Here is a 27,677-nt window from a genome sequence, read left to right on the forward strand (position 1 = left end):
AAAGTCAATTCATATACCACACCATAATCCAGGTACATTGGTGACTGCTTTTCTCCTTCAAATGTGTCCTTGATATGTTTTAACCTGATTCTACACGTATAGAAATATTTAGCACTCTCTACCACCCAAGGTAATGAGGGACTTCACAGTGTAAATTTCCTGAAGTCTCTAACAATTAGAGAAAATCAAACAAATAACTTCTTCAAAGAACCAGCTTACCAAATACACAGGAATGGGTTTGGTTGTATATCAGACCCATGGGAATGTTCCAACCAGCACTTCTGCCTACTGCTGTGTGGCAGGATTTCTTGTGTTTCAGTGAATTCCATGAGAGATCAGTACCTGACCTAACAACAGCCACAGCATAATAACCTTGAAAATAACAGACACAAAAAAGCAATAGTTAGCATTATGAGCCATTCCAGAAAGGGCCATTTGATGCCACTAGACCAAACTTACTTCATGCCTTGGGGAAAACAGATATATAAATGTCCTCAGACTTATAGGAACCAGAGCATTGGAAGAACCTCAGTCTTTTACTTAATTTCTCATGACCAGAAAGTTATCCATACTACAACAAACTCAGCAAGTAGTCATCCAGACTATTCTCAAAAGACTTTCAGTTAAAGAGAATCCTATTATTTCCTAAGGAAATCTCTCCCATTAACTATTTGTATTCAGTCATTTATCAGTAATATCTGACTCTTTGTGACCCCATTTGGGGTTTTCTTGGCAGGGACACTAGAGTAGCTTGAGTTTCCTTCTCCAGTTTATTTTACAGATGGAGAAACTGAGGTAATCAGAGTGAAGTGACATGCCCAGGGTAACACAACGATTAAGTTGTCTGGCTGGACTTGAACTCAGGAAGATGGACCCAGTGATCTATCCTGTGCCACCTTGCTAACCCTTCCATCGCTGGGTTTACCAATTCAGACTCACCCTGAGCAGGTTTATTCACACAGTCCTTCCCATGACTCTGTCCATCCTTAGGTGCTGAAAAAATAAAGAAGCCAAAGGAATGAATCTTCCATCTGCATTCACTAAATATCAGGTTTTCTTAAGCATGAGTGCTTACACCACTACAATGTCATTCCATTCCATTCCATTAAGGAGAATCCATTCCATTCTATTCAGGAGAATCTTTGATTCTCTACAGTTTAGAATAACATGAAAAATGAAAATTCATTCCTATTCAGCTAACTTTGCTTCCATTTTGATCCCACCCTTAGAGTGTTCAAATGACTCAGGCCCATATTTTCTTTTTCTTTGTGCTTTTTGATCACTTCAGGGTTTATTAGAACCGTTGCATACCAGAAACAAGATATAGCATATGAACCTTTGTTATATATTTATATATGGTATTTGACCTTTGCTATGTATGATATATATATGTATACATATATATATATCATACATTGCAAAGGAAAAAAAAAGAGAAGGAGCTAACCTGAGCTCTATCAACTATCTCAGGGCTATAAATGCTTAAATGATTATTAGTGAGTCTAATTTATTCGTTTGCTATTTCCCACCCTTCTTCTGCTGCCCTAGTGAGAGCTCTGCATAAAATCTTTTGTTTAATTGCTATTTTAAGAAAGATTATATTGGGTCATCCTGAGATTATTTAAAGAGCCTCAAAAATAATAGTTTTTCTTTGTCTTTTTGAAAAAGTTTCTGTTAAGGACAATATGCAGTTTGGGGTATTTTTCTATGTATTGGGTATTTTAAAAGCAAACTGATAATTGTTTAAGTTGTGAACTTATTGAGACAAAATAAAAAGGGAGGCCAGGAAAGCTGTATTGGGACCTGGAGGAGGATCTGTAGAAGAGCATCTTGCTCAGATTGAAGCCAGTTTTCCCTCTGAAAGACCTTCTTGGGACCCCAACTCCCAGCAGGGTGGTGCTGGGCTCTCTGCTTATCACAGATACCTTCTCCAGGGTCTTAAAGCTGCAGCCAGAAAGCCTGACATGACCAAGATTTCTGAAGTTACTCAGGGTGCAGAAGAATCCCCGGGAGCATTTATAGAAAGGTTGTATGAAGCTTACCGAACTTGTAGCACAATTGACCCAGAAGCTCCCGAGAACTATAGATCTGTGAAGTTAGTCAATCTGCTCCAGACATATGCAGAAAATTACAGAAGCAGGAAGGTTTTGAGGGCATGAATATCTCTCAACTAGTCGAGATAGCTCTGAAAGTCTCTAATACTTGAGACACATCAGGTAAAGAGTGTGCCAAGGCAGTAGTGGCAGCCATGAGAGAAGCAAACAATTTCCCTGGGAGTATTTCCCAGCCCCGTGGGCGGCAGTCATTGGGCTCAGACCAGTGTGCCTATTGTAAGAAAACAGGGCACTGGAAGAGAGAATGCCCAAACCGAAATCGTCCCAGGAATGTCCTTGCTCTAGAAGGGACAGGCTGAGGCGGCCCTGGTTCTCTTTCTCTCTCTCTAGACCCCCGAGAACCTAGGGTATGCTTACAAATTGGGGGTCAGCCTGTTGAGCTCCTGGTGGATACTGGAGCTACATACTCCGCTTTAACAAAACCTTTGGGTCCATTATCTCCGAGATCTACCTCTATACAAGGGGCTACTGGTAAAATTGTTTCTTATCCCTGGATTACTGAGCCATCTAGGACGTGGCACAGTAACCCACTCGTTCCTGGTTATGCCAGACTGCCCAGACCCATTGCTTGGTAGGGACTTGCTTCGAAAACTTCAGGCATCTCCTTTTCTGAAGACCAGGCTTCTCTAACCTTAAGTCCTCCTAGTCCGAAACATCTTCTTAAAGCTCTCCAATTTGAACATATCTTAGTGGCTTCCCCTGCTGCGTCGCCCTGTCCTGCTCACTCCCCTCTTCTTTCTCAGCTGCAAGCTGATTTCCCTCAGGTGTGGGCAGAAAATAACTCTCCAGGTCTGGCTGCTCATCATGCACCGGTGGTGGTGCAGCTTTTGGCGACTGCCTCTCCTATTTCTGTTAAGCCGTATCCTATGTCTAGGGAAGCGCTCCTAGGTATTTCTGTTCACATTAACCGATTGAGAGAAGCTGCTATCTTAGTAGCCTGTAAGTCTCCTTGGAATACCCCTTTGCTTCCAGTTGAGAAACCTGGGTCTTCGGACTATCGCCCTGTTCAGGATCTTAGGGAAGTTAACAAAAGGGTTGAAACTATTCACCCCACTGTTCAGAATCTGTATGCTTTACTCAGCTTGTTACCTCCTACACATTCCGCATATACTGTTTTAGATCTAAAGGATACTTTCTTTTCCATACCCCTTGCGCCTGTCAGTCAACCTCTCTTTGCTTTTCAATGGATAGATCCCCAAGGGGAATTCTCAGGTCAGCTTACTTGGACTCGACTGCCTCAGGGCTTTAAAAATTCTCCTACACTGTTTGGAGAAGCTCTCCATCTGGACCTCCAGCCCTTCCACAAGGAGCATTCTTATTGCTCCCTGGTCCAATATGTAGACTACCTTCTCCTTGCAGCCCCTGATGAGTCTCTTTGCTTGAGGGCATCCCGTGCCCTTTTGGGACTCCTTCAATCCTTAGGTTACAGGATCTCGGCTAAAAAGGCTCAATTCTGTCTTCTTGAAGTGTCTTATTTGGGGTATGTTCTCAAGTTTGGACAACGATCCCTGTCTTCTGAAAGTATCCAGGCTATCCTGTCTATTCCAGTCCCCACTACTAAGAAACAGGTTTGAGAATTTTTGGGAACAGCTGGATATTGTCGCCTATGGATTCCTTCCTTTGCTGAGATAGCAAAACCTCTTTATTCTGTCACAGCTGGACAGGGTCCCCTTGTGTGGGGCTCTGAGGAGCAAGCTGCCTTTGATTGTCTCAGGACCGCCCTTACCAAGGCCCCTGCCCTAGCTCTTCCCGATATCACAAAGCCCTTTCATCTTTTTGTGGCGGAAGCTACATGTATTGTGAAGGGTGTTTTGACTCAAACTCTTGGGCCCTGGCGATGGCCTGTTGCATATCTCTCTAAACGTTTGGATTCGGTAGCAGCTGGGTGGCCCCCCTGTCTTAGGGCCATAGCAACGACTGCCCTCCTGGTAAAGGAAGCTGACAAGCTTTCCTTGGGCCAGTCTCTTTCTGTTTCAGCCCCTCACTCTGTGGAGGCTTTGCTCAGGTCTGCCCCTGACAGGTGGCTCTCTAACGCTCGCATTACTCACTATCAGGCCCTGCTTCTCGACCACCCCCGCCTCCCTTTCTCTAACTCGTCTGCCCTGAACCCTGCCACCTTGCTCCCAGATCCTAGTTCTGACCCGGTCCCCGTGCATGACCGCTTCCAGCTCCTTGAGGAGTCTCAGTCAGTAAAGCCTGATCTTTCTGACGTCCCGCTGAAAAACCCTGACCTGATCCCTTTTACTGACGGGAGCAGTTTTGTTGTGAGGGACACACGTGTTTCTGGGACAGCAGTGATGGATTATCCTTCTCTCTCTCCCCTTTGGTCTTCTTTCCTCCCCTCTGGGTCATCTGCCCAGAAAGCAGAAATCGTGGCTTTAACTCAAGCCTTGTGCATAGCAAAAGAAAAATCAGCTAATATCTATACTGACAGCTGCTATGCCTTTGCAACAGCTCATGTCCATGCCTCTCTTTACAAAGAAAGGGGCCTGTTGACATCCGCTGGGAGGGAAACTAAGAATAAGGCAGAGATACTTTCCCTGCTAGATTCTATCTGGTTCCCCTTCTCTGTTTCTATTATTCACTGCTCAGCTCACCAAACTGGTGAGACAATGGAAGCAGTGGAGAATCGGGCTGCGGATGCAGCAGCTCGCCAAGCCGCCATCTCCTCCCCCACCTCTTCCTTGCCTTTGGCAATCGCTCCCCTTCCTCCGGTACCTGCATACTCCCCTTCAGAGGATTCTTTGGCTTCTCAGAGGGGAGGTCAGAGGGAGGGAGCTTGGTGGTACATAGAGGACAAGATTTTTATTCCACAAGCATAAAGCAGAATGCTGGTGAAGGATTTGCATGATTTCACTCATTTGGGTGAAAAGAAAATGCATCAGTTATTGAGCAGATATTATATAAAGGATGTTAGCCAATTGATCAGAAGTTACATTCATAGGTGTAACACTTGAGCTAGAGTAAATATGCAAAGAATTAAGGTAGCCCATGTGGGAATCAGGCTTAAGGGACACATCCCTGGGGAAAGATGGGAAGTAGATTATACTGAGGTACAGCCATCAACAGCTGGGTACAAATACCTGCTAGTTTTTCAGGTTGGACAGAAGCCTTCCCCACCCGAAATGAAACAGCTCTCACAGTGGTCAAAAAGATACTAAATGAGTTACTGCCCCGCTTTGGTCTTCCAGTGGCCATAGGGTCTGATAACGGGCCTGCCTTTGTTGCCAAAATATCACAAGGCATAAGCAAGGCCCTGGGCATCGATTGGAAGCCCCACTGTGCTTACCGACCTCAGAGCTCTGGACAGGTAGAGAGAATGAATAAAACACTAAAAGAATACCTTACAAAGCTCGACTTAGAGACTCAGAGCTCTTGGGTCCCGCTCCTGCCATTTGCACTACTGAGGAGTAGATGCACTCCCAACAGAATGGGTTTAACTCCGTTTGAAATTCTGTTTGGGAGGCCACCTCCGATTTTACCCGTGGCCAGGGAACATATAATGGCTGAAGTTTCTAACTCCTCCCTTATCAAGTTTCTACAGGCCTCACACAGGTTTCACACCTCGTATGAGAAGCCCTTCCAGTTCCCTTCTCTGAACAAGCGCATCCGTTCCAGCCTGGTGATGCAGTCCTGATAAAGACATTTTCTACCTCCCGCCTGAAACCCAGGTGGAAAGGAACTTATCCTGTGATTCTCACCACGCCCACAGCTGTTAAAGTTGAATCAGTCCCCGCCTGGATTCACCACAGCCGAGTGAAACCCGCGGTCACCACAGAGTGGAAAACAGAGATTGGTGACGACCCCCTGAAACTGAGACTGATCCGTTCCTCCGGTGCTTGATTTCCCCCAAAGACTCTGGGTGGGAAACCCTGGGAAGATTAATCCTTGTATTTACTCTGTTATTTTGTGAGTGCCTAAATTGTCTGTATATCCCCCCTAAGGGCTCCTTTCCCCTTTCTCCGTTTCTAGTCTGGAAGTGCTATTATGGGATTTTTCTTAATTCTCTTCCTCCTTCCTTTGTTTTCCAAAGCTCTGGGAAACCCTCACGCCCAAAGCCCAGATGGACAATGACCGTTAGAGACCTTGCAGGAGGTCCCTCCTTTTCTGCACCTACTACTCAGGCTCAGAACCCTCGATGACAGTAGATCCCTCCCTGGCTCCCTGCTTCTACTTCAAGGTTCCTACAGACCCCCGCTCCGACTTCGCCCTGGTGTTGGGTGGTGCTCACTCCCAGGAGATGACTCCTTTAGGATGACCATCCAAACCTTTGACCAGCAGACCCAGACCACAATGGAACCCCCCCCCCCATTATCCTAATGATCCAGGAACCGTCCCACCAGAAGTGGGAACAGTCCCGAACTCTTACCCTTTGTTCCCGAGCAGGTAGCACGTTCGAATTCAGCCACTACCTCCTAGTTCAGCGTAAAGATCCGCCCCCATCTAAGCCCGTGGGACCTCTGACTGCTTTACTAGTCCCACCTAGGACACCAGTCCTGGCTGATCCTTTTCTGCCTCCACCATCCTTAGCTCCACAGACCCCTGCTCTGACCCAAAGTCCTATTATTCCTGACCCCTTAGTCCCAGTTGACAGACCCCCTGAATCCTTGGTTCTCACTCTATGCTTGATTTGTTGCCCATAGTGAACTCCTTTTGAACTCCACAAATCCCCAGCTGGGCCATGATTGCTGGCTCTGCTTTAACTCTGAACCCCCTTATTTTGTGGGGATTGCCCTGACAGACTCCGTTCCTGGAACCACTTCTCAGTCTGACTGTACCTGGGAGCAGCCTAAAATCACTCTTGGGAGTCTCCAAGGTACAGGAACCTGCTTGGTGGCTGCTTCCATGAGTCTTTCTGACCCTCTCCTCCAGTTCTGTAACCCCAGGTCTTTGATTAATATTTCAGCTTCCTCATCAGATGTTGCAGTTAGGTATCAAGCCCCTGAAGGTTCATGGTTTGCCTGCAGGGATGGCCTGACCAGGTGGGCTTATTCTGCCCCTCTCCTCAGAAGGCCAGACTCGTTCTGTGTCCTGATAGCGGTATTCCCCAGCCTGGCTGTCCTTCCAGGAGGGGACGGATGGAGCCACTTCTGGTCCCAATCTTCCCCCATGGAGACAATCAGACAGAAACGGGCTCTGCCGTTCCTTCCCCTCTTAGTGGGGTCGGGCTGGCAGGCACACACACACATACACACACACACACACACACACACACACACACACACACATTCAATAAATTTAAGTGCTTCTTTATCACCTCCAGGACCAAAGATAAAAATACTGTGTCATTCAAAGTCTTTAATAAGCGTTACCTCTGTATCACCCTCCTCAATTTTTTCTTTTTATATTCAACATCTCTGTCACACTTTCTCCTTGCTGCTCCATAGAGGAGACACTACATATCCCATCTTTGGGCATTTTCACTGCATGTCTCCAGTACCTAGAATACTCTCTCTGCTAATCTCTACTTCCAGGCTTTCTTCAAGTCCTAAATAAAATTCCATCTTCTTTTTTTTTTTTTTTTTTTTTTAATTTTTTATTTTATTTTATAATTATAACATTTTTTGACAGTACATATGCATGGGTAATTTTTTACAACATTATCCCTTGCACTTACTTCTATTCAGATTTTTTCCCTTCCTCCCCCAACCCCCTACCCCAGATGGCAAGCAGTCTTATATATGTTAAATATATTACAGTATAATTTAGATACAATATATGTGTGTAGAACCGAATTTTTTGTTGCACAGGAAGAATTGGATTCAGAAGGTAAAAATAACAGTTTACATTCATTTCCCAGTGTTCCTTTTCTGGATGTAGCTGGTTCTGTCCATCATTAGTCAATTGGAATTGGATTAGCTCTAAAATTCCATCTTCTACAAAGATCCACCCTCCAAAAAGTCTAGTGCCTTCCCTCTGTTAATTATTTCCAATTTTTCTGCAAATAGCTTGTTTGTATATAATTGCTTGCACATTGCCTCCTGCATTAAACTGGAGGCCTCCCTAAGGACAAGGATTATCTTTTTTCTTTGTCTAGGATTTGGCACAATGCCTGACACATAGTAGGCATTTAATGGATATCTATTGATTGATTAACACTGCTTCTTAGAGTAATAGAGGTAGTGTCAGTTATTAAAAGTGTAAGGTGATGCTACTGATTATGCACAATCTCTGTCACAATTTTTATACGTCTCAAATTAAGCTCTCATAAACTCCAAGAGTCTGGGCCTGAATCTTAGCTATGTTTTCTACATAGTTATCAGAGTTCAAAGAAACCCAAGAAAGCAAGTAGTGTCCAATTCTTTCACTTTCTAATTGAAGAAACTAAGACTTTGAGAGGAGGGGTGATTGGTCAAAAGTCACATAAATAAGACTAATCTTTGAACTCAGATTCAACTCTAAATGTGGTGCTTTTTTACTATAACCTACAGCTTCTCCTGGCCTCTAGCATTCTGCATAACCATATGTACTCAGTTTCTCTTTGTTGGACTGAATTGTGCAAGATTGCTATAAAGATCCATGTGCCACCCTTGGTCCTGATGTCATAGTTCACTGAAACCTAGAGGGAATCACATACCATCTACATTATCCAAGACGGTGCTGTGTTTCACAAAAGCAACATCTCCTTTATTCTCAGCCAGGCATCTACAAAAGATGAAAAGCAAGTGAGCATTAAGATTCTCTTTCTTGAAGAGAATCTTTTCCAGAATCAAACAATTTTCTATTATAGAAGTGTGGACTTTAAAGCTGGAAGGGCCCTTGGAGGACTTTGAGTCTAATCTCCTCATTTTCCAAATAACAAAACTGAGGTCCAGGAACTTTGAGCAAACAAAAGCAAGATTCCAACCCAAATCCATTGACCCAGGAACCAGTGATTAGTGATTAATTATGGAACAAAAAGAAGTCAATGCTTTAGTCACCATAATCCATTTTGGTCAATCATAATTTATTCAAGATACTACTGATGATACCAAGTAAAATGAAGTAGTAAAAACATTTAAATTTCTATTATCAGAGCACTTTCCCCCAAATAAATCTAACAGCATTATGAACCATTTAATAAGAACAGTGGAATTGCTTCTCATCAACAAGTGTTTAAAAATTTGGAAAGATTTTAATTCAAAAGCCTCTTTGTGAGATGACTCACAGAAATTTCCACTTCCTCATCTGATGTAAGCCACTATGGGGGTAAAGGAGGGTGAGGTGGGAGAGAAAATTGAGAAGGAAGGTGAAAATATTTCCATTCATCACATTTTGGCTTTCAGATTTGGAGTTTTACCTTTAAATGTTCTCCTTTACCTCTTAATCATTCATAAAATTAGCTATGGAACTATATTTTAAAATGTGGAAACAATACCTGCAGAGCATCAGGATGACTAAAAGCAAAAACAAATTGGAGACAGCCATTTCCATATTTACATGACTTCTCTATTTGGGATTTGATACCAAAACTAGATTTGAACTTTGTTTCATATTTTTGTTTATTAATAGTTTTGTTTCCTTGTCTCTGTAGACACCTTCATGTTATCCAATTGTTCATAATGGGCCAAAGTATATAATGTTAGTAACAACAATATACTTAATACCATCCACAGTATTAGTCAAAAGAAGAATTCTGAACTAAGGATAGAGGCGATCACAAAAGATAAAACGGGTATTTCCTGTTAAGTAACTTTGAAAATCTTTTGCCTAAACACAATCAGTATAACTAGGATAAGGGAAGAGGTCAATGGGATGAAAAAAAGTAATCTTTGCATTTAATATCACTGACATGGCTCTGATATCCAATATTTAGAGGGAACTAATATACATATATAAAACCAAAACCCATTGCCCATTGAATAAGTAGTCAAAGAACCTGAACAGATATTCCTCAGAAGAATTGCAAACCATTTTTAACTACTTCAGATTTCTCTAAATCAATTTGCAGAGAACTTAAAACAAATAAAAGCAAACAAAATACTTCTGAGGCTTCACTTCTAATGCAGGAAATTGGTAAAAATATCCAAAGATCAGAATAGACAATATTGGAGGAGTGATGGGGAAATGAGCACACTGATTTATTGTTGATGGAGCTGTGAATTTGTTCCATTCTTCAAAGAAAATTACTAAAATGTTCTTGTCCTTTGACCCAAAGAGTCTACTACTCTTAGTAGATAAAGAATAAAATGAAACTTCCAAAGGATCTATATATACTAACATACCATAGTAGCTCTAGAGGCTCTTATCTTCTTGGTGGATTAAAATTGAAAAAAGTCTTTCCTTCTGTTGGGTAATGGTTAAACAAATTATAGGATCTGAAAGTGATGGAATATTCACATCCATAAGAAATAATAAAATGGGACTTCCGGCCAAGATGGCGGCGTGGAGGCAGACAGCTGCTTGAGCTCCTCGTTTTCTCTCAGAACTTACTTCATGACAAGCCTCTGACTTAATGCTTGACCCAGAAAGAAATCCACAAATCACCAAGAGGAGACATCCTTGAAAGTCGCCAGAAAAGGTCTGTGTTTGCTCGGGGGAGGGTCAGTCAGACTGGGCGCAGACTGAGGACAGGCAGCCAGAGCGAGACAGGCAGCTCACACAGCTCAGACCGGAGGGGGAGGGGTGTGATCTCTGCCGTTTCTGAGAAAAGACTTTTGCCCCAGTGTGGATGCTCCGTCTTGGCAGCAAGCCTGGAGCAGCGGAGAGGGTGTAAACACCGGAGGTGAAGATTGAAACCCCAGAAAGCCAGCTTCTCTCAGAGCCCGGCCACCCCCAACCCCCACCTGGACTGACTTGGTGCGTTCTCAGAGCCTCAGAGCACAGACTCAGTACAGTCATTGCTGTTCTGTTAGTGGCTCTCTGCTGCCCTACCCCCAGTCTGTAGAGGAAGCCCATTAATACCATCCAGCCCCATCCCCCCCAAAACAGACCAATTGTTTCTCTTGTCAGTTTGTTTTTACAGGAATGGGTTTGGTTGTATATCAGACCCATGGGAATGTTCCAACCAGCACTTCTGCCAACTGCTGTGTGGCAGGATTTCTTGTGTTTCAGTGAATTCCATGAGAGATCAGTACCTGACCTAACAACAGCCACAGCCTAATAACCTTGAAAATAACAGACACAAAAAAGCAATAGTTAGCATTATGAGCCATTCCAGAAAGGGCCATTTGATGCCACTAGACCAAACTTACTTCATGCCTTGGGGAAAACAGATATATAAATGTCCTCAGACTTATAGGAACCAGAGCATTGGAAGAACCTCAGTCTTTTACTTAATTTCTCATGACCAGAAAGTTATCCATACTACAACAAACTCAGCAAGTAGTCATCCAGACTATTCTCAAAAGACTTTCAATTAAAGAGAATCCTATTATTTCCTAAGGAAATCTCTCCCATTAACTATTTGCATTCAGTCATTTATCAGTAATATCTGACACTTTGTGATCCCATTTGGGGTTTTCTTGGCAGGGACACTAGAGTAGCTTGAGTTTCCTTCTCCAGTTTATTTTACAGATGGAGAAACTGAGGTAATCAGAGTGAAGTGACATGCCCAGGGTAACACAACGATTAAGTTGTCTGGCTGGACTTGAACTCAGGAAGATGGACCCAGTGATCTATCCTGTGCCACCTGGCTAACCCTTCCATCGCTGGGTTTACCAATTCAGACTCACCCTGAGCAGGTTTATTCACACAGTCCTTCCCATGACTCTGTCCATCCTTAGGTGCTGAAAAAATAAAGAAGCCAAAGGAATGAATCTTCCATCTGCATTCTCTAAATATCAGGTTTTCTTAAGCATGAGTGCTTATACCACTACAATGTCATTCCATTCCATTCCATTAAGGAGAATCCATTCCATTCTATTCAGGAGAATCTTTGATTCTCCACAGTTTAGAATAACATGAAAAATGAAAATTCATTCCTATTCAGCTAACTTTGCTTCCATTTTGATCCCACCCTTAGAGTGTTTTCTTTTTCTTTGTGCTTTTTGATCACTTCAGGGTTTATTAGAACCTTTGCATACCAGAAACAAGATATAGCATATGAACCTTTGTTATATATTTTTATATAGTATTTGACCTTTGCTATGTATGATATATATATGTATACATATATATATATCATACATTGCAAAGGAAAAAAAAAGAGAAGGAGCTAACCTGAGCTCTATCAACTATCTCAGGGCTTTAAATGTTTAAATGATTATTAGTGAGTCTAATTTATCCCTTTGCTATTTCCCACCTTTCTTCTGCTGCCCTAGTGAGAGCTCTGCATAAAATCTTTTGTTCAGAGCCTAGAGAGAGTCAAGCTAAAGGAGAAATATTCCCTCTACTTACTGTAGCTTTCTGCTAGGACAGGCACCAAACCACACTTGCCAGCAATGTAAACATATCCTCCATCAGTACTCATGGCATCAGCTTCCCCTTTCTGTGGAGGCAAAGTAAATCATTACAAAAACATTGTTTCACGGAGCCTAGGAGCCCTTCATCACGCCTGCCATCATATACACTTAGTGACAGGGTGATTGACTAGGGAGAAGGATGGGAAGTGTAGGAACTTAGGTAGAGTTTCATATGAGAAAATTACCTTGAATATCAACCTCATATAGCAGACCACAACTTTTAAAGTTATTTCTAAGGCTTCTGGCATCATAAACTTAGAGCTGGAAGTGATTTCCAAGGTATTCTAATTCAACCCCCTCATTTTATAAAAAAGGAAGAAACTCGACAGTCTAGGATCCAATACAGGAGACATAAAACACATGGTTTCAAAATATTACATTTTATAAGTACAAAGCTTTTACTGCAGGAAAATCCCACTCTCTCTAACATGGGAAGGGGGGGGGGGATTTCTTCTATACTAAGTGAAGGTACACAGAGAAGGGTACAATTCTGTAGTGGGCAATAACACGTCTTTATGTGCACATAACAATGAAAAAAACATAATTTCATTGAGGCAGGGTATAAATTTTCCTGATGTTATCTACAAAGTACAAATTCTTTGACTCATCTCTGTCCTTATCACCACGCTAATAACACACTAGGGATGTCTAAGGAGACCCAGGCTTTTTTCTCAAGCACAGATTCCCAGGAGCACCCAAAAGCATTCACATATTAGTCTGTGACTATACTGAGTTCCTGGTCATGCAGGAAGGGACTCAAGTTGAGTGGCACAAAATGGACTGTCTAAATAAGGACAGCCATACACTTTGCTCATGGGAAGTTGGTCTTTAATGTAATTCCCTAACAGAGTAGCTCAGATACAGAAGAAATACTGTGATTATTATCATTTTTTATCATCTTCCTTCTGTGGAAGGAAATTCCTACTTTGAATTAAAAGAGTTTAGAATTAGATGTTACTTTCAATATGACCTATACCAAACTTTCCATTTTCCAAGCAAGGAAACTAAGTTCCAGTGAGCCAACAATGTTTTCAGTCACACAATTGATGGAACTATTAAACAGGATTCTGATTCTCCTGGGTTAAAGAGCCCCAAAACACTGATGCTGTACCAAAATGGGAGCACCTACCATTATCTTGACAATGCAATCTTCAGAGTTTTCTCCTACTGCACATTCAATGACTCCTCTACTGAACACACTCCATTCATCACATTTTTTCTTTTCATCATCATTTACTGTGCACCACGTCACCTTCTTGTCCCCTGAGGGATGAATCTTGTCTAGGTCATGACCTGGAAAAGAAGTCAAGAGTTTAAACCATTAATCTATCTTTAAAATGCACTATGCAAAAGCCTGAGCTATGACCAGTGAAAGAAGAAATGGCTTTCTGAAGGTTTGATCTTTTGAGTTTATTATGTATGGTAATACATTACAAAGTACATACAAACAAAGACCAGCGTCCTCAACTTAGGTCTGGGCCCTGAAAGCAAGGGTAGTTAGACATTTATACATTAAAAACAATTATTTAAATAAAGGCAATTAATCAGAAGGAAACAATACAACATTGAGTCACCTAATTGGATGAAAGAGTAGAGATTTTCTAACTTGGGAGGAAAAGCACAAACAGGTACAATTCTTGAAATCAAACTTGCTCCCTGTGTCTAAATAATCAGCACGGCAACAGTAACTGATTGATATGGAGCCAGTTTTCAGAGAAGAATTGCTTGAGATGTACAATTGTAAGAACTCTTACAGTTAGTTATTAAGAGAATCAGAATACAAGTCACAACACTGAATCACAGATCTAGACCTGAAAGAGCTCTCAGAGGCCATCTACTCCAACCCCTTCATTTTATAGAGGAATAAATGGAAGCAGAGAAAGTTTACACGACTTGGCCTAAGGTTCTGCAGGTAGCAAGCACTGTTTTTAACCTAGATGCTTCAACCCTAGAACAGACCATTTTTCATTTCCATTTCCACTCTCCCTATAGCTCGGATGTACTTTCCTTAAGTGTAATTAATAAGTATTAACTGTGTATATCAGATACATTCATATATACATATAAGATTTCCAAGATTCCTCCTGATTCCTCCTATCCCTGAAATTCTTTGATATATAATTGGATTCTCAAATGTATTATATGTATATATACATATATATAATATATATAAATATAAATATGAATAAATAAGTATAAGATCTTTCAAATGTTTGATTCAAATATATGATTTCTAGGGTCTCTTCCCCTGACATTCCTTGATTCTGTACTTCCCTAGTGATATCAACCAGGCATTGTGCTAGCGATTATGGATATTTAAAAAACAAAAGTAAAATATTCCAGAAGTTTACTTTCTCAATAATTTTTTTCTTTTTTGATATTTTCTTTTCCTTTTTTGCCTGAGGCAACTGGGGTTAAATGACTTGCCCAGGGTCACATAGCTAGGGAGTGTTAAGTGTCCAGGCCATATTTGAACTCAGGTTCCCCTGACTTCAGGACTGGCACTCTATCCACTCCTCCACCTAGCTGCCCCCTAAATAATTACTAATTAACTGATTTGACCTGGCCTTTCAAGGACTTCCCTACAGGATTTTAGAGTGTCATTTTCCTTTGATGGCCTCTGTTTTTCATGTCTTTAAAATGAGGGAAACAAATATATGATCTCTAAGGCCTTTTATATCCTTGAAATTCCCTGACTATGATTAAGATTCTCAAACTTATGACATTTATATGATTGAGATCTTTCAAATATGTGATTCAAATATATGACTACGAAGGTCTCTTCTATCCCTGACAGTCCCTGATTCTGTACTTCCCTAGTGATATCAGCTAGAAACTATGACGGGTAGGAAGATTTTCTGAGTTGCTGCACTGAGGATCATAGATATGATTGGAGAGAGGCATTCTGAAAACTTTAGAAATAATACTGAATATAATGTAGAGCTTCTGTATGTAGTTCTTGAAATGTTTGCCCCCTGTCCTTCATTAGAACTAACTCTATAAAGCTCATTGGCTCAGATGGCAAATAGAACCATCTGGCCTAACAATCTACAGGAGACTAGTACAAGAAAGCAATTTAACTCCTCCGAATTTCAGTTTCTCCATCTTGCCAAAGATTTTGAAGAAGGATCGGATGCCTGGAAGCATTATAATGTCTTACAATGACTGCAACTGAGTTAGAATCATGGACCCATATGCTAATAATTTACTGCTTGGGCCCCCACTCCCCATCTCTGAAATGGACCAGAGTCTGCTTACCTTTCATAGGCTTGATGGCCTGGATGAATTTGTATCCTAGGTACAATTCATAGTCCATTTTTGGAGGTACTCTCAGAAGTCTATTAGCAGTGTCCTTAAATAGCAAGTCTTTTCCATGTTGGGAAGCAAATAGATTGAATTTCTCTGATTTGCCCTTGCCAAAATGTTCCTATTCAAGGGAAAAAGAAAACCATGAATGAAAATTGCTAACAAGGGAAGAGGTAACTCGGTGTGTGGCCCTTTTTGCCATATTCCTTCATGAGTTCAGTAATCTAACCTGTTTCCATACTTTTAATTACCATCTCTGTGCTTCACCAATCCCTTTATCCTGTCCTAATCCCTCTCAAGCTCCAATCTGTTTCTTTCCTCACCAACCACCTATTAGAAAGTTCTACAAACACCCAAAACAGATCTCATGATCTTGTCCCATACTCACATTTTTCTACTAAATGTTTCTATTTTAGTCCAGGCCTTCACCATCCTTCCATTTACTCAGGTTCACAATTTTGGAGTTTTCTTTAACTCCTTACTTTCCTCCTCCCCCAACTTTTATAATCTATGCGTAATTTTGTGAGCTTCACAACCTTTCCTATATGCATGCTCTTCTTTCGTCTCCATTTAGACCCCACTACCACTACCTTATTTCAGTCCCTAGCTTTGCCCCTGTACCATAGCAATAGCTTCCTAACTGGTCTCCCTGCCCTATTTCTTTTTCCTCTTCTCTCCAACATATCCTTCACATAGTTGGCAAAGTGATATTGCTAAAGCCCAGTGTTGACAGTGTTATTTCTCCCTTGCTCAAGAAGCTCCAGCAGTTTCTATCATCACCAGAATCAAAATATAAACTCTGTTACTTAAAGGCTTTCACATACTTCCAACCTACCTTTCCATTTTATTTTACACATTACTCTTTTTCACACAGTCTATTGTTTAGACTGGTCTTGCTATTGCAAATACAGAACACAGATCTTCTATCACCAAGTCCACTTTACATAGAATTCACTCTCTCTCCATCTCTGCCTCTTTGAATAACTTGGTGCCTTTAAGATTCAGCTCCAGTGCCACCCCCTCTACATAAAATTTAATCTGGCCTCCTCAACTGCTATTTATCTCCCCCATATACTACTGTTCTGTGATTTTCAGTCCCCTGGAGGAACTGATTATATGCTGTAATCCATTTATATTTTACCTCTTTCAGAACATCCTAACCATCTCTACCAATACCAGGTTTGTTGTGTAATCAGAGATTCCATCTTCTATATTTCATAATCTTGTCTATTTTGTAGATCCCTATTAATCTCCCAGTTTATCCATCTCCATTTATCTTCTCTAAGACTTTCATTTAATTGTATTCCAAAGCATAATGTACCCTTCTTAGGATTACCAGGTGAGAACTCAGGTCGTCTGGACAGTGACAAGGTGAGAACTCAGGTTGACTTGACAGCTCTCTGGCTCAGACCTTTGCTTCGGGCCTTTAAAGGGAATTTATACCTTAGGAATTCTAAGAGTTGCAAGTTCATTGATGGAAGTATTTCTCCATGTCCCGTTGAGTCCTTACTCGCCCATTCTCTGGGAGAATAAAAGGAGGGCAGTATTGGGTCTGAGAGAATCGACTCTGGGATAGAGTTTTGAAGTCAGGCAGGCTGAAAGGAGACCAGAATGATTTGAGAAAGGACAAGAAGTGAAGGAGATTCAGAGCTCCCAAGAAACCTGCACTCAGAGGAAAAGATTTTACCGATCTCCTCCCAGAGAAGGATTATAATTGAGCAGATGACCGGACCCTCACAATTCAAGAACATTACATACCCTAGTGCAGTTGAATGAGAAGCATCTTCTTAGTTCTTTTCCCTTTGAGAAATTACCTCTCATGACCGTAAACACTTGATTACACTGAGAATCATCTGTTCAATCATTTTCTTCCAAAATAATCACAAAGGAAATATTCAGCCGCACTAAACTTGATATCAAAAAGAATAGAGTTCCAATCTGGCCTCAGATACATAGTAGTTGGGTTGCTTTGAGCAAGTAATTTAATTGTAAAATGAGGATGACTTCTATGTGGCACAGTGCATAAGGTGTTGGGATGGAGTCAAGAAAATTCATCTTCCCAAGGTCAGATCCAGTATCTGATACTATTTATGTGACCCTGCACAACAACCCTGTTTACTTCAGTTTTCTTATCTGCAAAATTATCTGAAAAAGGGAAGGGAAAACCACTTTAACATCTTTAAAAAAATTTAAAAAGGAACAGGAAATTAGAACATAATAAGAACTTAGCAGAAGGAAAAAATAATCAATAGTGATATGAAAAAATTCTCTAAATCACTAATAAGTAAATTTTCTAAATTACTATTAAGTAAAGGGATGAAACTTAAACAACTCTAAGGTAATGCCTCACATCCCATCAAACTGAATTTGATGTTAAAAGCAAAATGACAATAGATGAAAGGGCTGTGGTAAAAGAGGCACACTATACTTTTGGGGACCTGCAAACTACCCTAATCATACTAAAAAGCAATCTGGAACAGTCCAGAACTGTGCACAATAAATGCTGCATGCCTTTTTTTTGTTTTGTTTAGTTTTGTTTTGTTTTTGCAAGAAAGGATATCTTTTTTCCCAGTAAATTTATTCATTTTTAATATACATTACTTTATGAATCATATTAGGAGAGAAAAATCAGAGCAAACAAAAAAAACCATGGGAGAGATTGAAAAAAAAAACCCAGAAAAAAAATGAACATAGCATGTGTTGATTTACATTCAGTCTCCTTGGTTCTTTTTCTAGATACAGATGACATTTTCTGTACAAAGTTTATTGAAATGGCATTGGATCTGTGAACCACTGAGAAAAATCAAGTTTTTCATAGCGGATCATCCCTTGTTCTTGTAGTTATTGTGTATAATGTATTCCTGTTCCTGCTTATTTTGTTCAGCACCAGTTCATGTAAATCTTTCCAGGCCTTTCTAAAATTAGCTTGTTCATCATATTTTATAGAACAATAATATACCATTATCTTCATATACCTCAACTTGTTTAGCTATTCTCCAATTGATGGGCATCTATCCTTTTCCAATGCTTTGCTACCTCAAAAAAAGAGTTGCTACATACACTTTTACACATGTGGGTCCTTTTCCCTCCTTGAAAATTTGCTTGGGATACAGACCCAGGAATGGCACTGCTGGGTCAAAAGGTATGCACAGTTTTATAGACTTTGAACATAGTTCCAAATTTCTCTCCAGAATGGTTGGATCATTTCTCAACTCCACCAGCAATGATTAGTGTCCCAGTTTTCTCACATTCCTTCCAATATTTATCATTATCTTTTCCTGTCAAAGTAGCCAACAAGTGAGGTGATATCTCAGAGTTCTTTTAATTTACATTTCTCTAACCAATAGTCAGAGCATTTTTTCATATGACTATAGATAGCTTTAATTTTGTCATCTGAAAATTATGTCATATTCTTTAACTATCATTTGGTTATGACTTGTATTCCTATAAATTTGTCACATTTTTAAATATATTTTGGAAATGAGATCTTTATCAGAAACGTCGGCTGTAAAGATTTTTTCCCAGTTTTGTACTTCCCTTTTAATCTTGTTTTTGTTGGTTTTGTTTGTGCAAAAACATTTTAATTTAATGTAGAGATTTAATTGTAATTTTTAAATAAAAATTTTAAAAATTTAAATTCAAAATTAAATTAATTTTTTAAATTAAAGTTGTCCATTTTTCCTTTGATACTATTATCTAATTCTTCTTTGATCAGAAATTCCTCATTTTATGGAGATCTAGCAGGTAAATTTTCACTTGCTCTCCTAATTTGTTTATGCTATCATCCTTTATGGCCAAATCATCTACATATCCTTTCACTCTGCAACACCACTAGTAAGTCTATATCCTAAAGAGCTCAAAGAAAAAAGGTCCATCCACGTGTACACAAATATTTATGGCACCTCTCTTTGTTGTGGCAGAGTTGGAAACTGAGGAGATGACCATCAATCGAGGAATGACTAGAAAAGTTATAGTTTATGAATGTGATGGAATATTATTGTGCCATAAGAAATAATGAAGAGGATGGTTTCAGAAAACCCTGGGATGATTCATGGGAACTGATGCAAAGAAGAGAGTAGAAGCAAGAGAACTATCTGCACAGTAACAGCAACATGAATAAAGATGATCAACTGTGAAAGACGTAGTAAATATAATCAGTGCAGTGCAATGCAATCAAAAAATGTCATCCAACTTCTGAGAGAAAGCTGATATTCAGATACAGATTGAAGCATATTTTTTCTTCTTCCTTTCTTTTTTCTGTTCCACCCCAATCCCAGAACAAGTCTAACTTGTTTTTTTTATTTTGATATGACTTCATATTTGTAATGAGTTTCGTATTTCTTGCCTTCTCAATAAGTGGAGGAGTGAATGGGCAGAGGGACAGAACTTAGAAGTGAAAATAAAATTGAATTTTAAAAAAGGAGAAAAATGGGGATGGCCAATACCTGTGCAGTGGAGAGAAGTTCCCAGATCAGATCCTCCTTGCCATTCACACTTCGGGCCACAACAGCATGAGCAGCAATCCTGGCCAGGTGACAATCCTTGTACTGATCGAGAGGCCTTCTTGTGTTATCAGGGCACAGTAGCTCATAATTTTCCTTGTCAGCCTCGGTGAGAAGGTTGTCTGCAAGAAAAAGCAAAAATTCCAAATAAGACTAGAAAGACCATTCTTAAAGAGAATAAGCATTTATTAAGCTTCTATTGTGTGTAAAACACTTCGACAGGCATTAAATGAGATATATATTTTGAATAAAACTAAAAGATTAAAAAAAATCTCTGACTAAAATCTATAGTGGAATCAGAATTCTAGGCCAAAATGATGCTAAGCTGACTACTTTTTGTGCTTCTAGAATCTTGGCAATACTCTGTCTTGAATTCAGGAATATGAATCTTCTTGACTCTAGACTCAGCACTTTATCTACTGAACCACTGAGAGCAAATTTTAAATACTACCCCCTGAAGCCAATGTATTATGTACCTTAATGTAATTAATTATCCATTAATATTTTACTTTTTTAAAAAGAATATCTTAACATTATTCTTCTCCATCCATCTCTACCTTTCCACCTCTCGTGGCTGTTGATCCTTAATGATTCCACCTTTTGTGTCCTATATTTTTGTCTACCATGTAAGGTCCTCACTCTGAGGGACATTACAATTTAACAAGGCACCAAGGTGGGTAACTTCAATCTATGAGTATTAGGTGGTGGGAGGGGAAGTCGATGAAAAGATTAATAAATTGCTTTGTGCAGGGAACTCCAGCAGATGGTAAATGGTATAACACCACTGTGAACTAACTTTTAAAATTTTCTTCAGAAGAGCATTGTAAGAAACACGAGGGCAGGAGACAGAAAAAATAGACGGAGGTGTCCAATGCTTGAGATAGTGGGGAATTGGGCCTCTCTACCCTAGTACTTACCTAACACAGTTGTGTGCTTGACAAAACTCACTTCTCCAACACCATCCTTCAGACATCTAGGGAAAAGGAGAATCACAAGAATGGGCACAGTCCAGCATCAATAGCTTATCCCATGCTTTCCAATAGCCATCACAGACAGAAGCATATGCAGAGAGTATCTACTTCACCAAGGGCTTGTAAGGCAACAAAGGTAGGAAGTCCTAGAGCTAAGATTCAGACCTAAGTGCCCATCTCAGTCTCCACCAACTTCTCTAACTTGAATGATCCAATTCATCCCTTCTCTAATAATCAGGGACCCTTGGCTAGATTGCTAGATACTAAAGAGCTTTCTTAGCCAGGCCCTTTGTCTTTCTTCGGTTTAGGCTCAGACTAGGTGCAAGAAACTGAAAGAACTGTCACTGATAATATTAATACTAATAACAGTGCCTCTGCATATAATGCTATATGTTCTGCAAAGTATATATAGTACTATATACTATATAATACTATTATACTATAATACTATAGTAACCTCATTTGAACAAAAGTAGAAGTGGCTATGGAAGGAAGGGGACAAAGAACAGGCTCCCTGCTGTCCTGTCCCATTACTGGAAGACCAGGGTCAGGATGGTTGAAGTTAAGATGTGACTATTTCTAGGACCCAAGAAAACCATAGAGATTGGGGGATTGTTCATAGACTTATAGATGCTTGACATTTCACCGGAGTTATGGGGAGGGTTCAACTTACTGGAATGCTCCTGAGTAGCCAAAATAAGGTTCTCTGTCCGAGCAGGCACACTTATCACTGCCTTTTCCGGCACACAAAGAACACAATTTAGGATTCCTTTGCAATGCACAGGGAACGCAGCTGCCTGAGAAGAACCTGGCCACAGCTAGAGAGAGAGAGAGAAAGAAACAGCACACGTGAGCAGTGTAAAGGGTATGTGGGAGGACACACAGAAACAATGTCCGTCTCCAGATATAAACTTTCTAGGCTTGCCTTCTTTCCAGAAGACATATCAATAGCAATCTGCAGGAACATAGAGATATGAAGTGATTGCTTTTCATTTTGGATGAATGAGTTCACAATGTCAACACTCTACTTCTAAATTCAATTTCAGTTATATCTTACTCTTTGTGACCCCTTTTTGGGTTTTCTTAGCAAAGCTACTAGAATAGTTTGCCATTTCCTTCTCCAGCTTATTCTACAGATGAGGAAACTGAGGCAAACAAGTTAGTTAAGTCACTGAAACACCTAGCTACCCCACTAATTTCCCATTTTCATTCCTAACATACAATCCTGGGCCCATTCTTCAGGTGTCAATTCTGAGCCAATACCCTACGATAAATACACATCTACCCTCTAATTCCTGGAAAAGTCTCAAAGCCTAGAAAAAAATAAGTTAATTCTAGGAACTACTTTTTCAATGAGTGTCTGTGAATTGGCTTTTTAAATACATATATATGTGTATATATATATATATATATATATATATATATATATATATATATATATATACACACACACACACACACACACACACACGTGTGTGTGTGTGTGTGTGTGTGTGTGTTTTTAACTTGTGATCCTTTGTGATCCTATATATTTTATTTTTTAGGTTTTACCAGACTGCTGAGGAGTTTCATTACACCAAAAAAGGATAAGACTCTTGAATTAGAAGAAGCTTCTGGAGAACATTCAAATGGTAGGGTGCTTTGCATACAAGAGGCAGCACATTGCTATCCTAGTCTGGGTATTTAAGGGTACAGACTTCAGGCAAGAAATTGGTAATAAATGAAAATCATAGGTTCAGATGATATTCTTTTTAGAGAGCACAATTTTCTTTTTTTGTTGTAGGAAACTGGGGTTGTGACTTAATATAATAATAATAATACAGCTAATCACCACTACATTCAGAATCCTCACTGTACTTGCCAGCTTACCATCCTCGATGGGTTCTGGTGGTCCTTCCCACTGCAACAGGCCAAGAGCATAAAGTGTCCCCACAGGGATGATCCACCCAGCTGACCTGCCCAGGCCAGTGTGACAGGATTCTTGCCTTTGAGGTCCTTGAATTGGAAATCAGTTCCCTTCTTCACAACAGCCACAGCAAAGTACTGAGACAGAGGGTCTATACAACATAAAATAAACAGGAAGATTCTCAGCTAGGAGTCAAAGACAAGAAGATGGCATTCCCTGATGATCTCTTGAGGGGTGGGGAAATCCCAAAAAATATCTGATCCTGGACTTGGACTGATCAGGTAAAGGAAGAATTTAAAAATGCCTATAAAACATATACCCACACCCACATTTTTGTATACATACATATATACACACTATGTATATTTACATATATATAAAACACAAAGTACTGAAGAGCAAAATGAACAGAACAAAGAGAACATTGTATAAAGTAATAGCAATATTGTTTAAAGAACAACTTCAAGAAAATAAGTTATTTTGACTATTATAAATACCCAAATTAACTATAAAGGACATATGAAGATACTACATTCATAAAAAAATCTGATAATTAGAAATAAGTGTAGAATTATATATATATATATATATATATATATATACATACAGACTTATTTGTGTGTAATGGTGGCTATCTTGGGAAGCAGTACAGGAGGGAAGAAAAAAAAGAAATCTACATGATGGCTTTGTTGTATATTTAAAAAGGAATAGCAAGTTATGCATAAATAAATTTGCAGTTTCAAATACAATCATCTTTTTTCCTATACTGTGTTATGGAAATGCATATTTTATTCCCTGAATTAAGAATGAAATTTTTAAAAAAGAAAACTCTTCTTCGTCAGGAAAACTCTTCTTTGATAGGAGAAAATAATCAAGCTCCCTTTTCAAATCATTAAATTTTTTTTTTATTTTTTTTTATTATATATATATATATATATATATTTTATAATATTATCCCTTGTATTCATTTTTCCAAATTACCCCCCCTCCCTCTATTCCCTCCCCCCGACGACAGGCAATACCATACATCAAATCATTAAATTTTGAGAATTTTTCCAGTGGTCCTATTCAGGCAAATGAGTAGCTAAAAAAAGTCCCTAGTTTACATTTCCCAACTCTGCAGTCTCTTCTCAGGCAACTTCCCAGTTAAAATCCTCCTATTGTTCTGGTGACCTGAATGATGTCCCTTTTTTTTCCCCCTCTCTGCTCCTTACAACATGGATTTGAATTCTCCAGTGCCAGAACCACATAGAGAAAATAAGTTGAGGGGGCAGAAAGGGAGAAGGAGGAACTATTTTTATAAGGCCATTTTCTGTAACTAGAGAATTTCTGTAAGTTTTATTCCACAGCAGTAACCATATTCTCTCATTCTCATTTTGAGAACAACACTAACTTCACTTTCTGGATCATCAGAGTTTGATTCTTCAGCAACTCAAGGGTTGTCCAAAACTCCTGTTCTGACTTGGGAGTCAATATATGCAAATCAAGAACTCACTTGCTTCTGTACCATAGTCTTCAGCAACAATGGGTTTCAGATTGTAGGGTAACAGACCTGCTTCATAGATAAAACCACCATCGATAGTCACAGCATCAGCCTCATCATCCTGAAAGAGATGAGTGAAAACAGCACTGAAGCCCCTTAGCTCTCAGTAAGGAACAGTAGGAACGCATGTAATGGGTAGGTTTGGAAGTCTGAGGACTAGAAAAACCTTAACAGAACTACATTGTCTTTTACCCTGCCTTAAGATAACTGAGAGGATTCAGTGAATCCTGGGTCTTGAGTCACAAAGACCTGATTTTAAATCTAGCTTTAGACACTTACTAACAGTATGACCCTGAACAAATCATTTATCTCTGCTGCCTCAGTTTACTCAACTGTAAAATAGAGATACTAACAGCACCTATTCTCAGGGTGGTTAAGAGGATCTGGTGAAGTCTTTATAAAAAGTATTTAGCACAGTAGGGATTTCACAAATCCATAGGTCCTTCCTGTTTTCCTTGCAACATAATAGAAGCTAAATATGCCAAAAGTTCTCTCTCTCATAAAGTGGGGAAAAAATCCCCCTCATTAACCTTTCCTGCCTGTAATTTCCCTGCCTTCCATTCAAACAGCATTTATGAAGCCCTTCCTGATAAAAAAAATGGCTAAGGAAATATTAATTTTTTTGGTCTCTGCTCTTAAGAAATCTACAAAGATAGTTGGATATGGAATCGAAAGCCAAAATTTGAATTCAAATCCTGGCACTTCTATTTACTGTAGGGACCTCTCTGAGCCTGTTTCCTCACCTATAACATGAGGGGACAGGATTAAGTAACCTTTAAGGTTCCTTCTTGCCCTAAATTTATAAGCCTTTGAGAATTGATAATGCTAAGTACGTAGGAGCGGGGCAGACATCCTTCTTTTCATTTGTACATCCATTGAATTATTAATTATTTACCTATCGTACCCTCCAAACCCAAAGGGTCCAGGTTCAAATCCTAACTTGCTTTAAATTACCTGGACAACCTCAGACAATCTTGCTTAATCTCTCTAGGGTTTCCTTATCTGCAAAAGAAAGGGGGAGGGGGGAAGGGAAGGAGAGCTAAACTGAGTGGCATCAAAGGTCCCTTTCAGATCCAAATCTATGATTCCATAATCTTTTACCATTTGTACTTGAATGCTTTCTTCACCTAAATTCTCCTCCATCCCTACAAGATAGTCTAGAGGAATTATTGTGGCCAAAAATAAATAATAGTTCACCTGGCAGCTGAGTTCCAGATAAGGAGCATGGCTGCACTGATCTGGAATACCTCATCTGGCAGGTGCCCAATCACTAGACCCTCCCTTAGCTGATGTCTCTCCAATTTGTCAGGCCTTGCCAAAGCTTGCCCTTTGCTGGCTATTTGCAGATAGCCTTAAAGAAGTCAGGCTTCATTCCATGCCATTACAAGGTAGCAACAGAGCTGGCAAAATTTTTTTTTTTAAATAACTGAGTTGCCATTACATTAAATCATTTCTGGATTTTTTTTTTCTTTTTTTTGCTGAGGCAATTGGGGTTAAGTGATTTGCCCAGGGGTCACATAGTTAGGAAGTATTGAGTGACAGAAGCCAGATTTGAAATCAGCTCCTCTTGATTTCAGGGCCAGCACTCTATGTATTCACTGTGCCATCTCACTGCCCTTTCCCTCTATGTTCCAAGCAGCTGCTTTGTCAGCATAATTCTGTCTCCCCCCTAACCCTCCCCCAAGCCCCTTTTTGAGGAAAGCCCTTTTCCCAGAATTACTGAGAACTAAGAGCTTCTTTGCAGTAGCTAGGTGGCACTACAGTGCACAGAGTGTTAAGCCTAGAATTAGGAAGAATCATCTTCCCAAGTTCAAATCCGCCCTCAGCTCCCAAGCAAGTCAGTTAACTCTGTAGCCTCAGTTTCCTCATGTGTACATTCATCTGGAGAAGGAAATGGCAAATCACTCCAGGATCTCTGCCAAGGAAACCGCAATGGGGTCATAAAGAACCAGACAAGACTGAAACAACTGAACAATAACAAGAATTTCTTAGAGACCCTCATGGAAAGGAAACAAAGTAAGAGTATTGGTGGAGAGCAGAGACAGCATTCTTCCATTCTCTTTCAGGCAGACAGTCACACACCCTCCACCACTAACAAGGGCTTGTGACCTCCTGAGATGGCCTTGACACAATCCATGTGGGAGGTTTTCATGATGCAGGCCAGACTGGGACTGTTGGTGGTCTTTAAGGCTTCCTTAAATTCATGACATTTCTTCAGCTCATTTTGTGATATGGCACACCATCTTACTTGTCGATCTGTAGAAGCCAGGCACAGCCCTAAAGGAGAAAAGCCAGAGGGGAATGAGTTCATGGCCACACTAACTTCTCTCAACCAGGAACAGAGAAGGTGTCCTCTATCCCAGGTCCTGCATCTTCCAGAAAGGAGCTCAGAGAACAAGATCTCCAGTGCTTGCTTGAAAGAGAGGAGACTGTGCCCACCAAATAGTTGAACAAAGCTAGTAACTGGACCTGGATTAATTATCAGCTCATCCAAGCCACAAAATTTAATTTGTGAGATGCCTCACCTTTACTTCCAAAGCTAGGGAAGGACTCAAGGGATAGGAAAAAGTTTTTACTCCCTCCTCTCTCCCCATTATTTTCCTCCTCATCAGTGGTTCTTTTTTTGAAGGCGGGATAATGGAAGGGAGTTGTTTTGTTAGTGTTGCTGTTATTTTTTTCCATGAAATCTTTCAATAGGAAGCATAAAATAAAATATAGAGGATTTCAAAGGAAACCAACTATATTAAATACAGTTAAAAAAAAGTATCTGCAAACCCCAAGTTAAGAACCTTTAACTTAGGGGAAATTAGGTGGAACAATGAACAGATCCTGAAGTTAGGAGGGCCTGAGTTCAAATCCAGCTCCTGACATTTACTAACACTAGACAATTCACTTAATCTTGATTGTTTAAAAAAAAATTCTTACTTACAGAAAGGCTCAAATCAGCTTTTTC

The 27,677-nt window shown here is 40.0% G+C and overlaps 1 long non-coding RNA gene and 1 pseudogene across 1 annotated transcript; both read right to left on the bottom strand.

The window, feature by feature from the left end:
- Positions 1-27,035, bottom strand: part of LOC141562094 (serotransferrin-like) — a 68,427-nt pseudogene extending 41,392 nt beyond the window's left edge.
- On the bottom strand, positions 8,691-11,470 carry LOC141564771 (uncharacterized). Its single transcript, XR_012488710.1, has 2 exons — positions 10,319-11,470; positions 8,691-8,759 (listed from the first exon to the last, which is right to left on the bottom strand). It is a non-coding gene; the product is annotated as an uncharacterized LOC141564771 (long non-coding RNA).
- Positions 27,036-27,677: the final 642 nt, after the last annotated feature.

Source organism: Sminthopsis crassicaudata, chromosome 3 (genome assembly GCF_048593235.1).
Source record: "Sminthopsis crassicaudata isolate SCR6 chromosome 3, ASM4859323v1, whole genome shotgun sequence".
NCBI classification, from domain to species: Eukaryota; Metazoa; Chordata; class Mammalia; order Dasyuromorphia; family Dasyuridae; genus Sminthopsis; species Sminthopsis crassicaudata.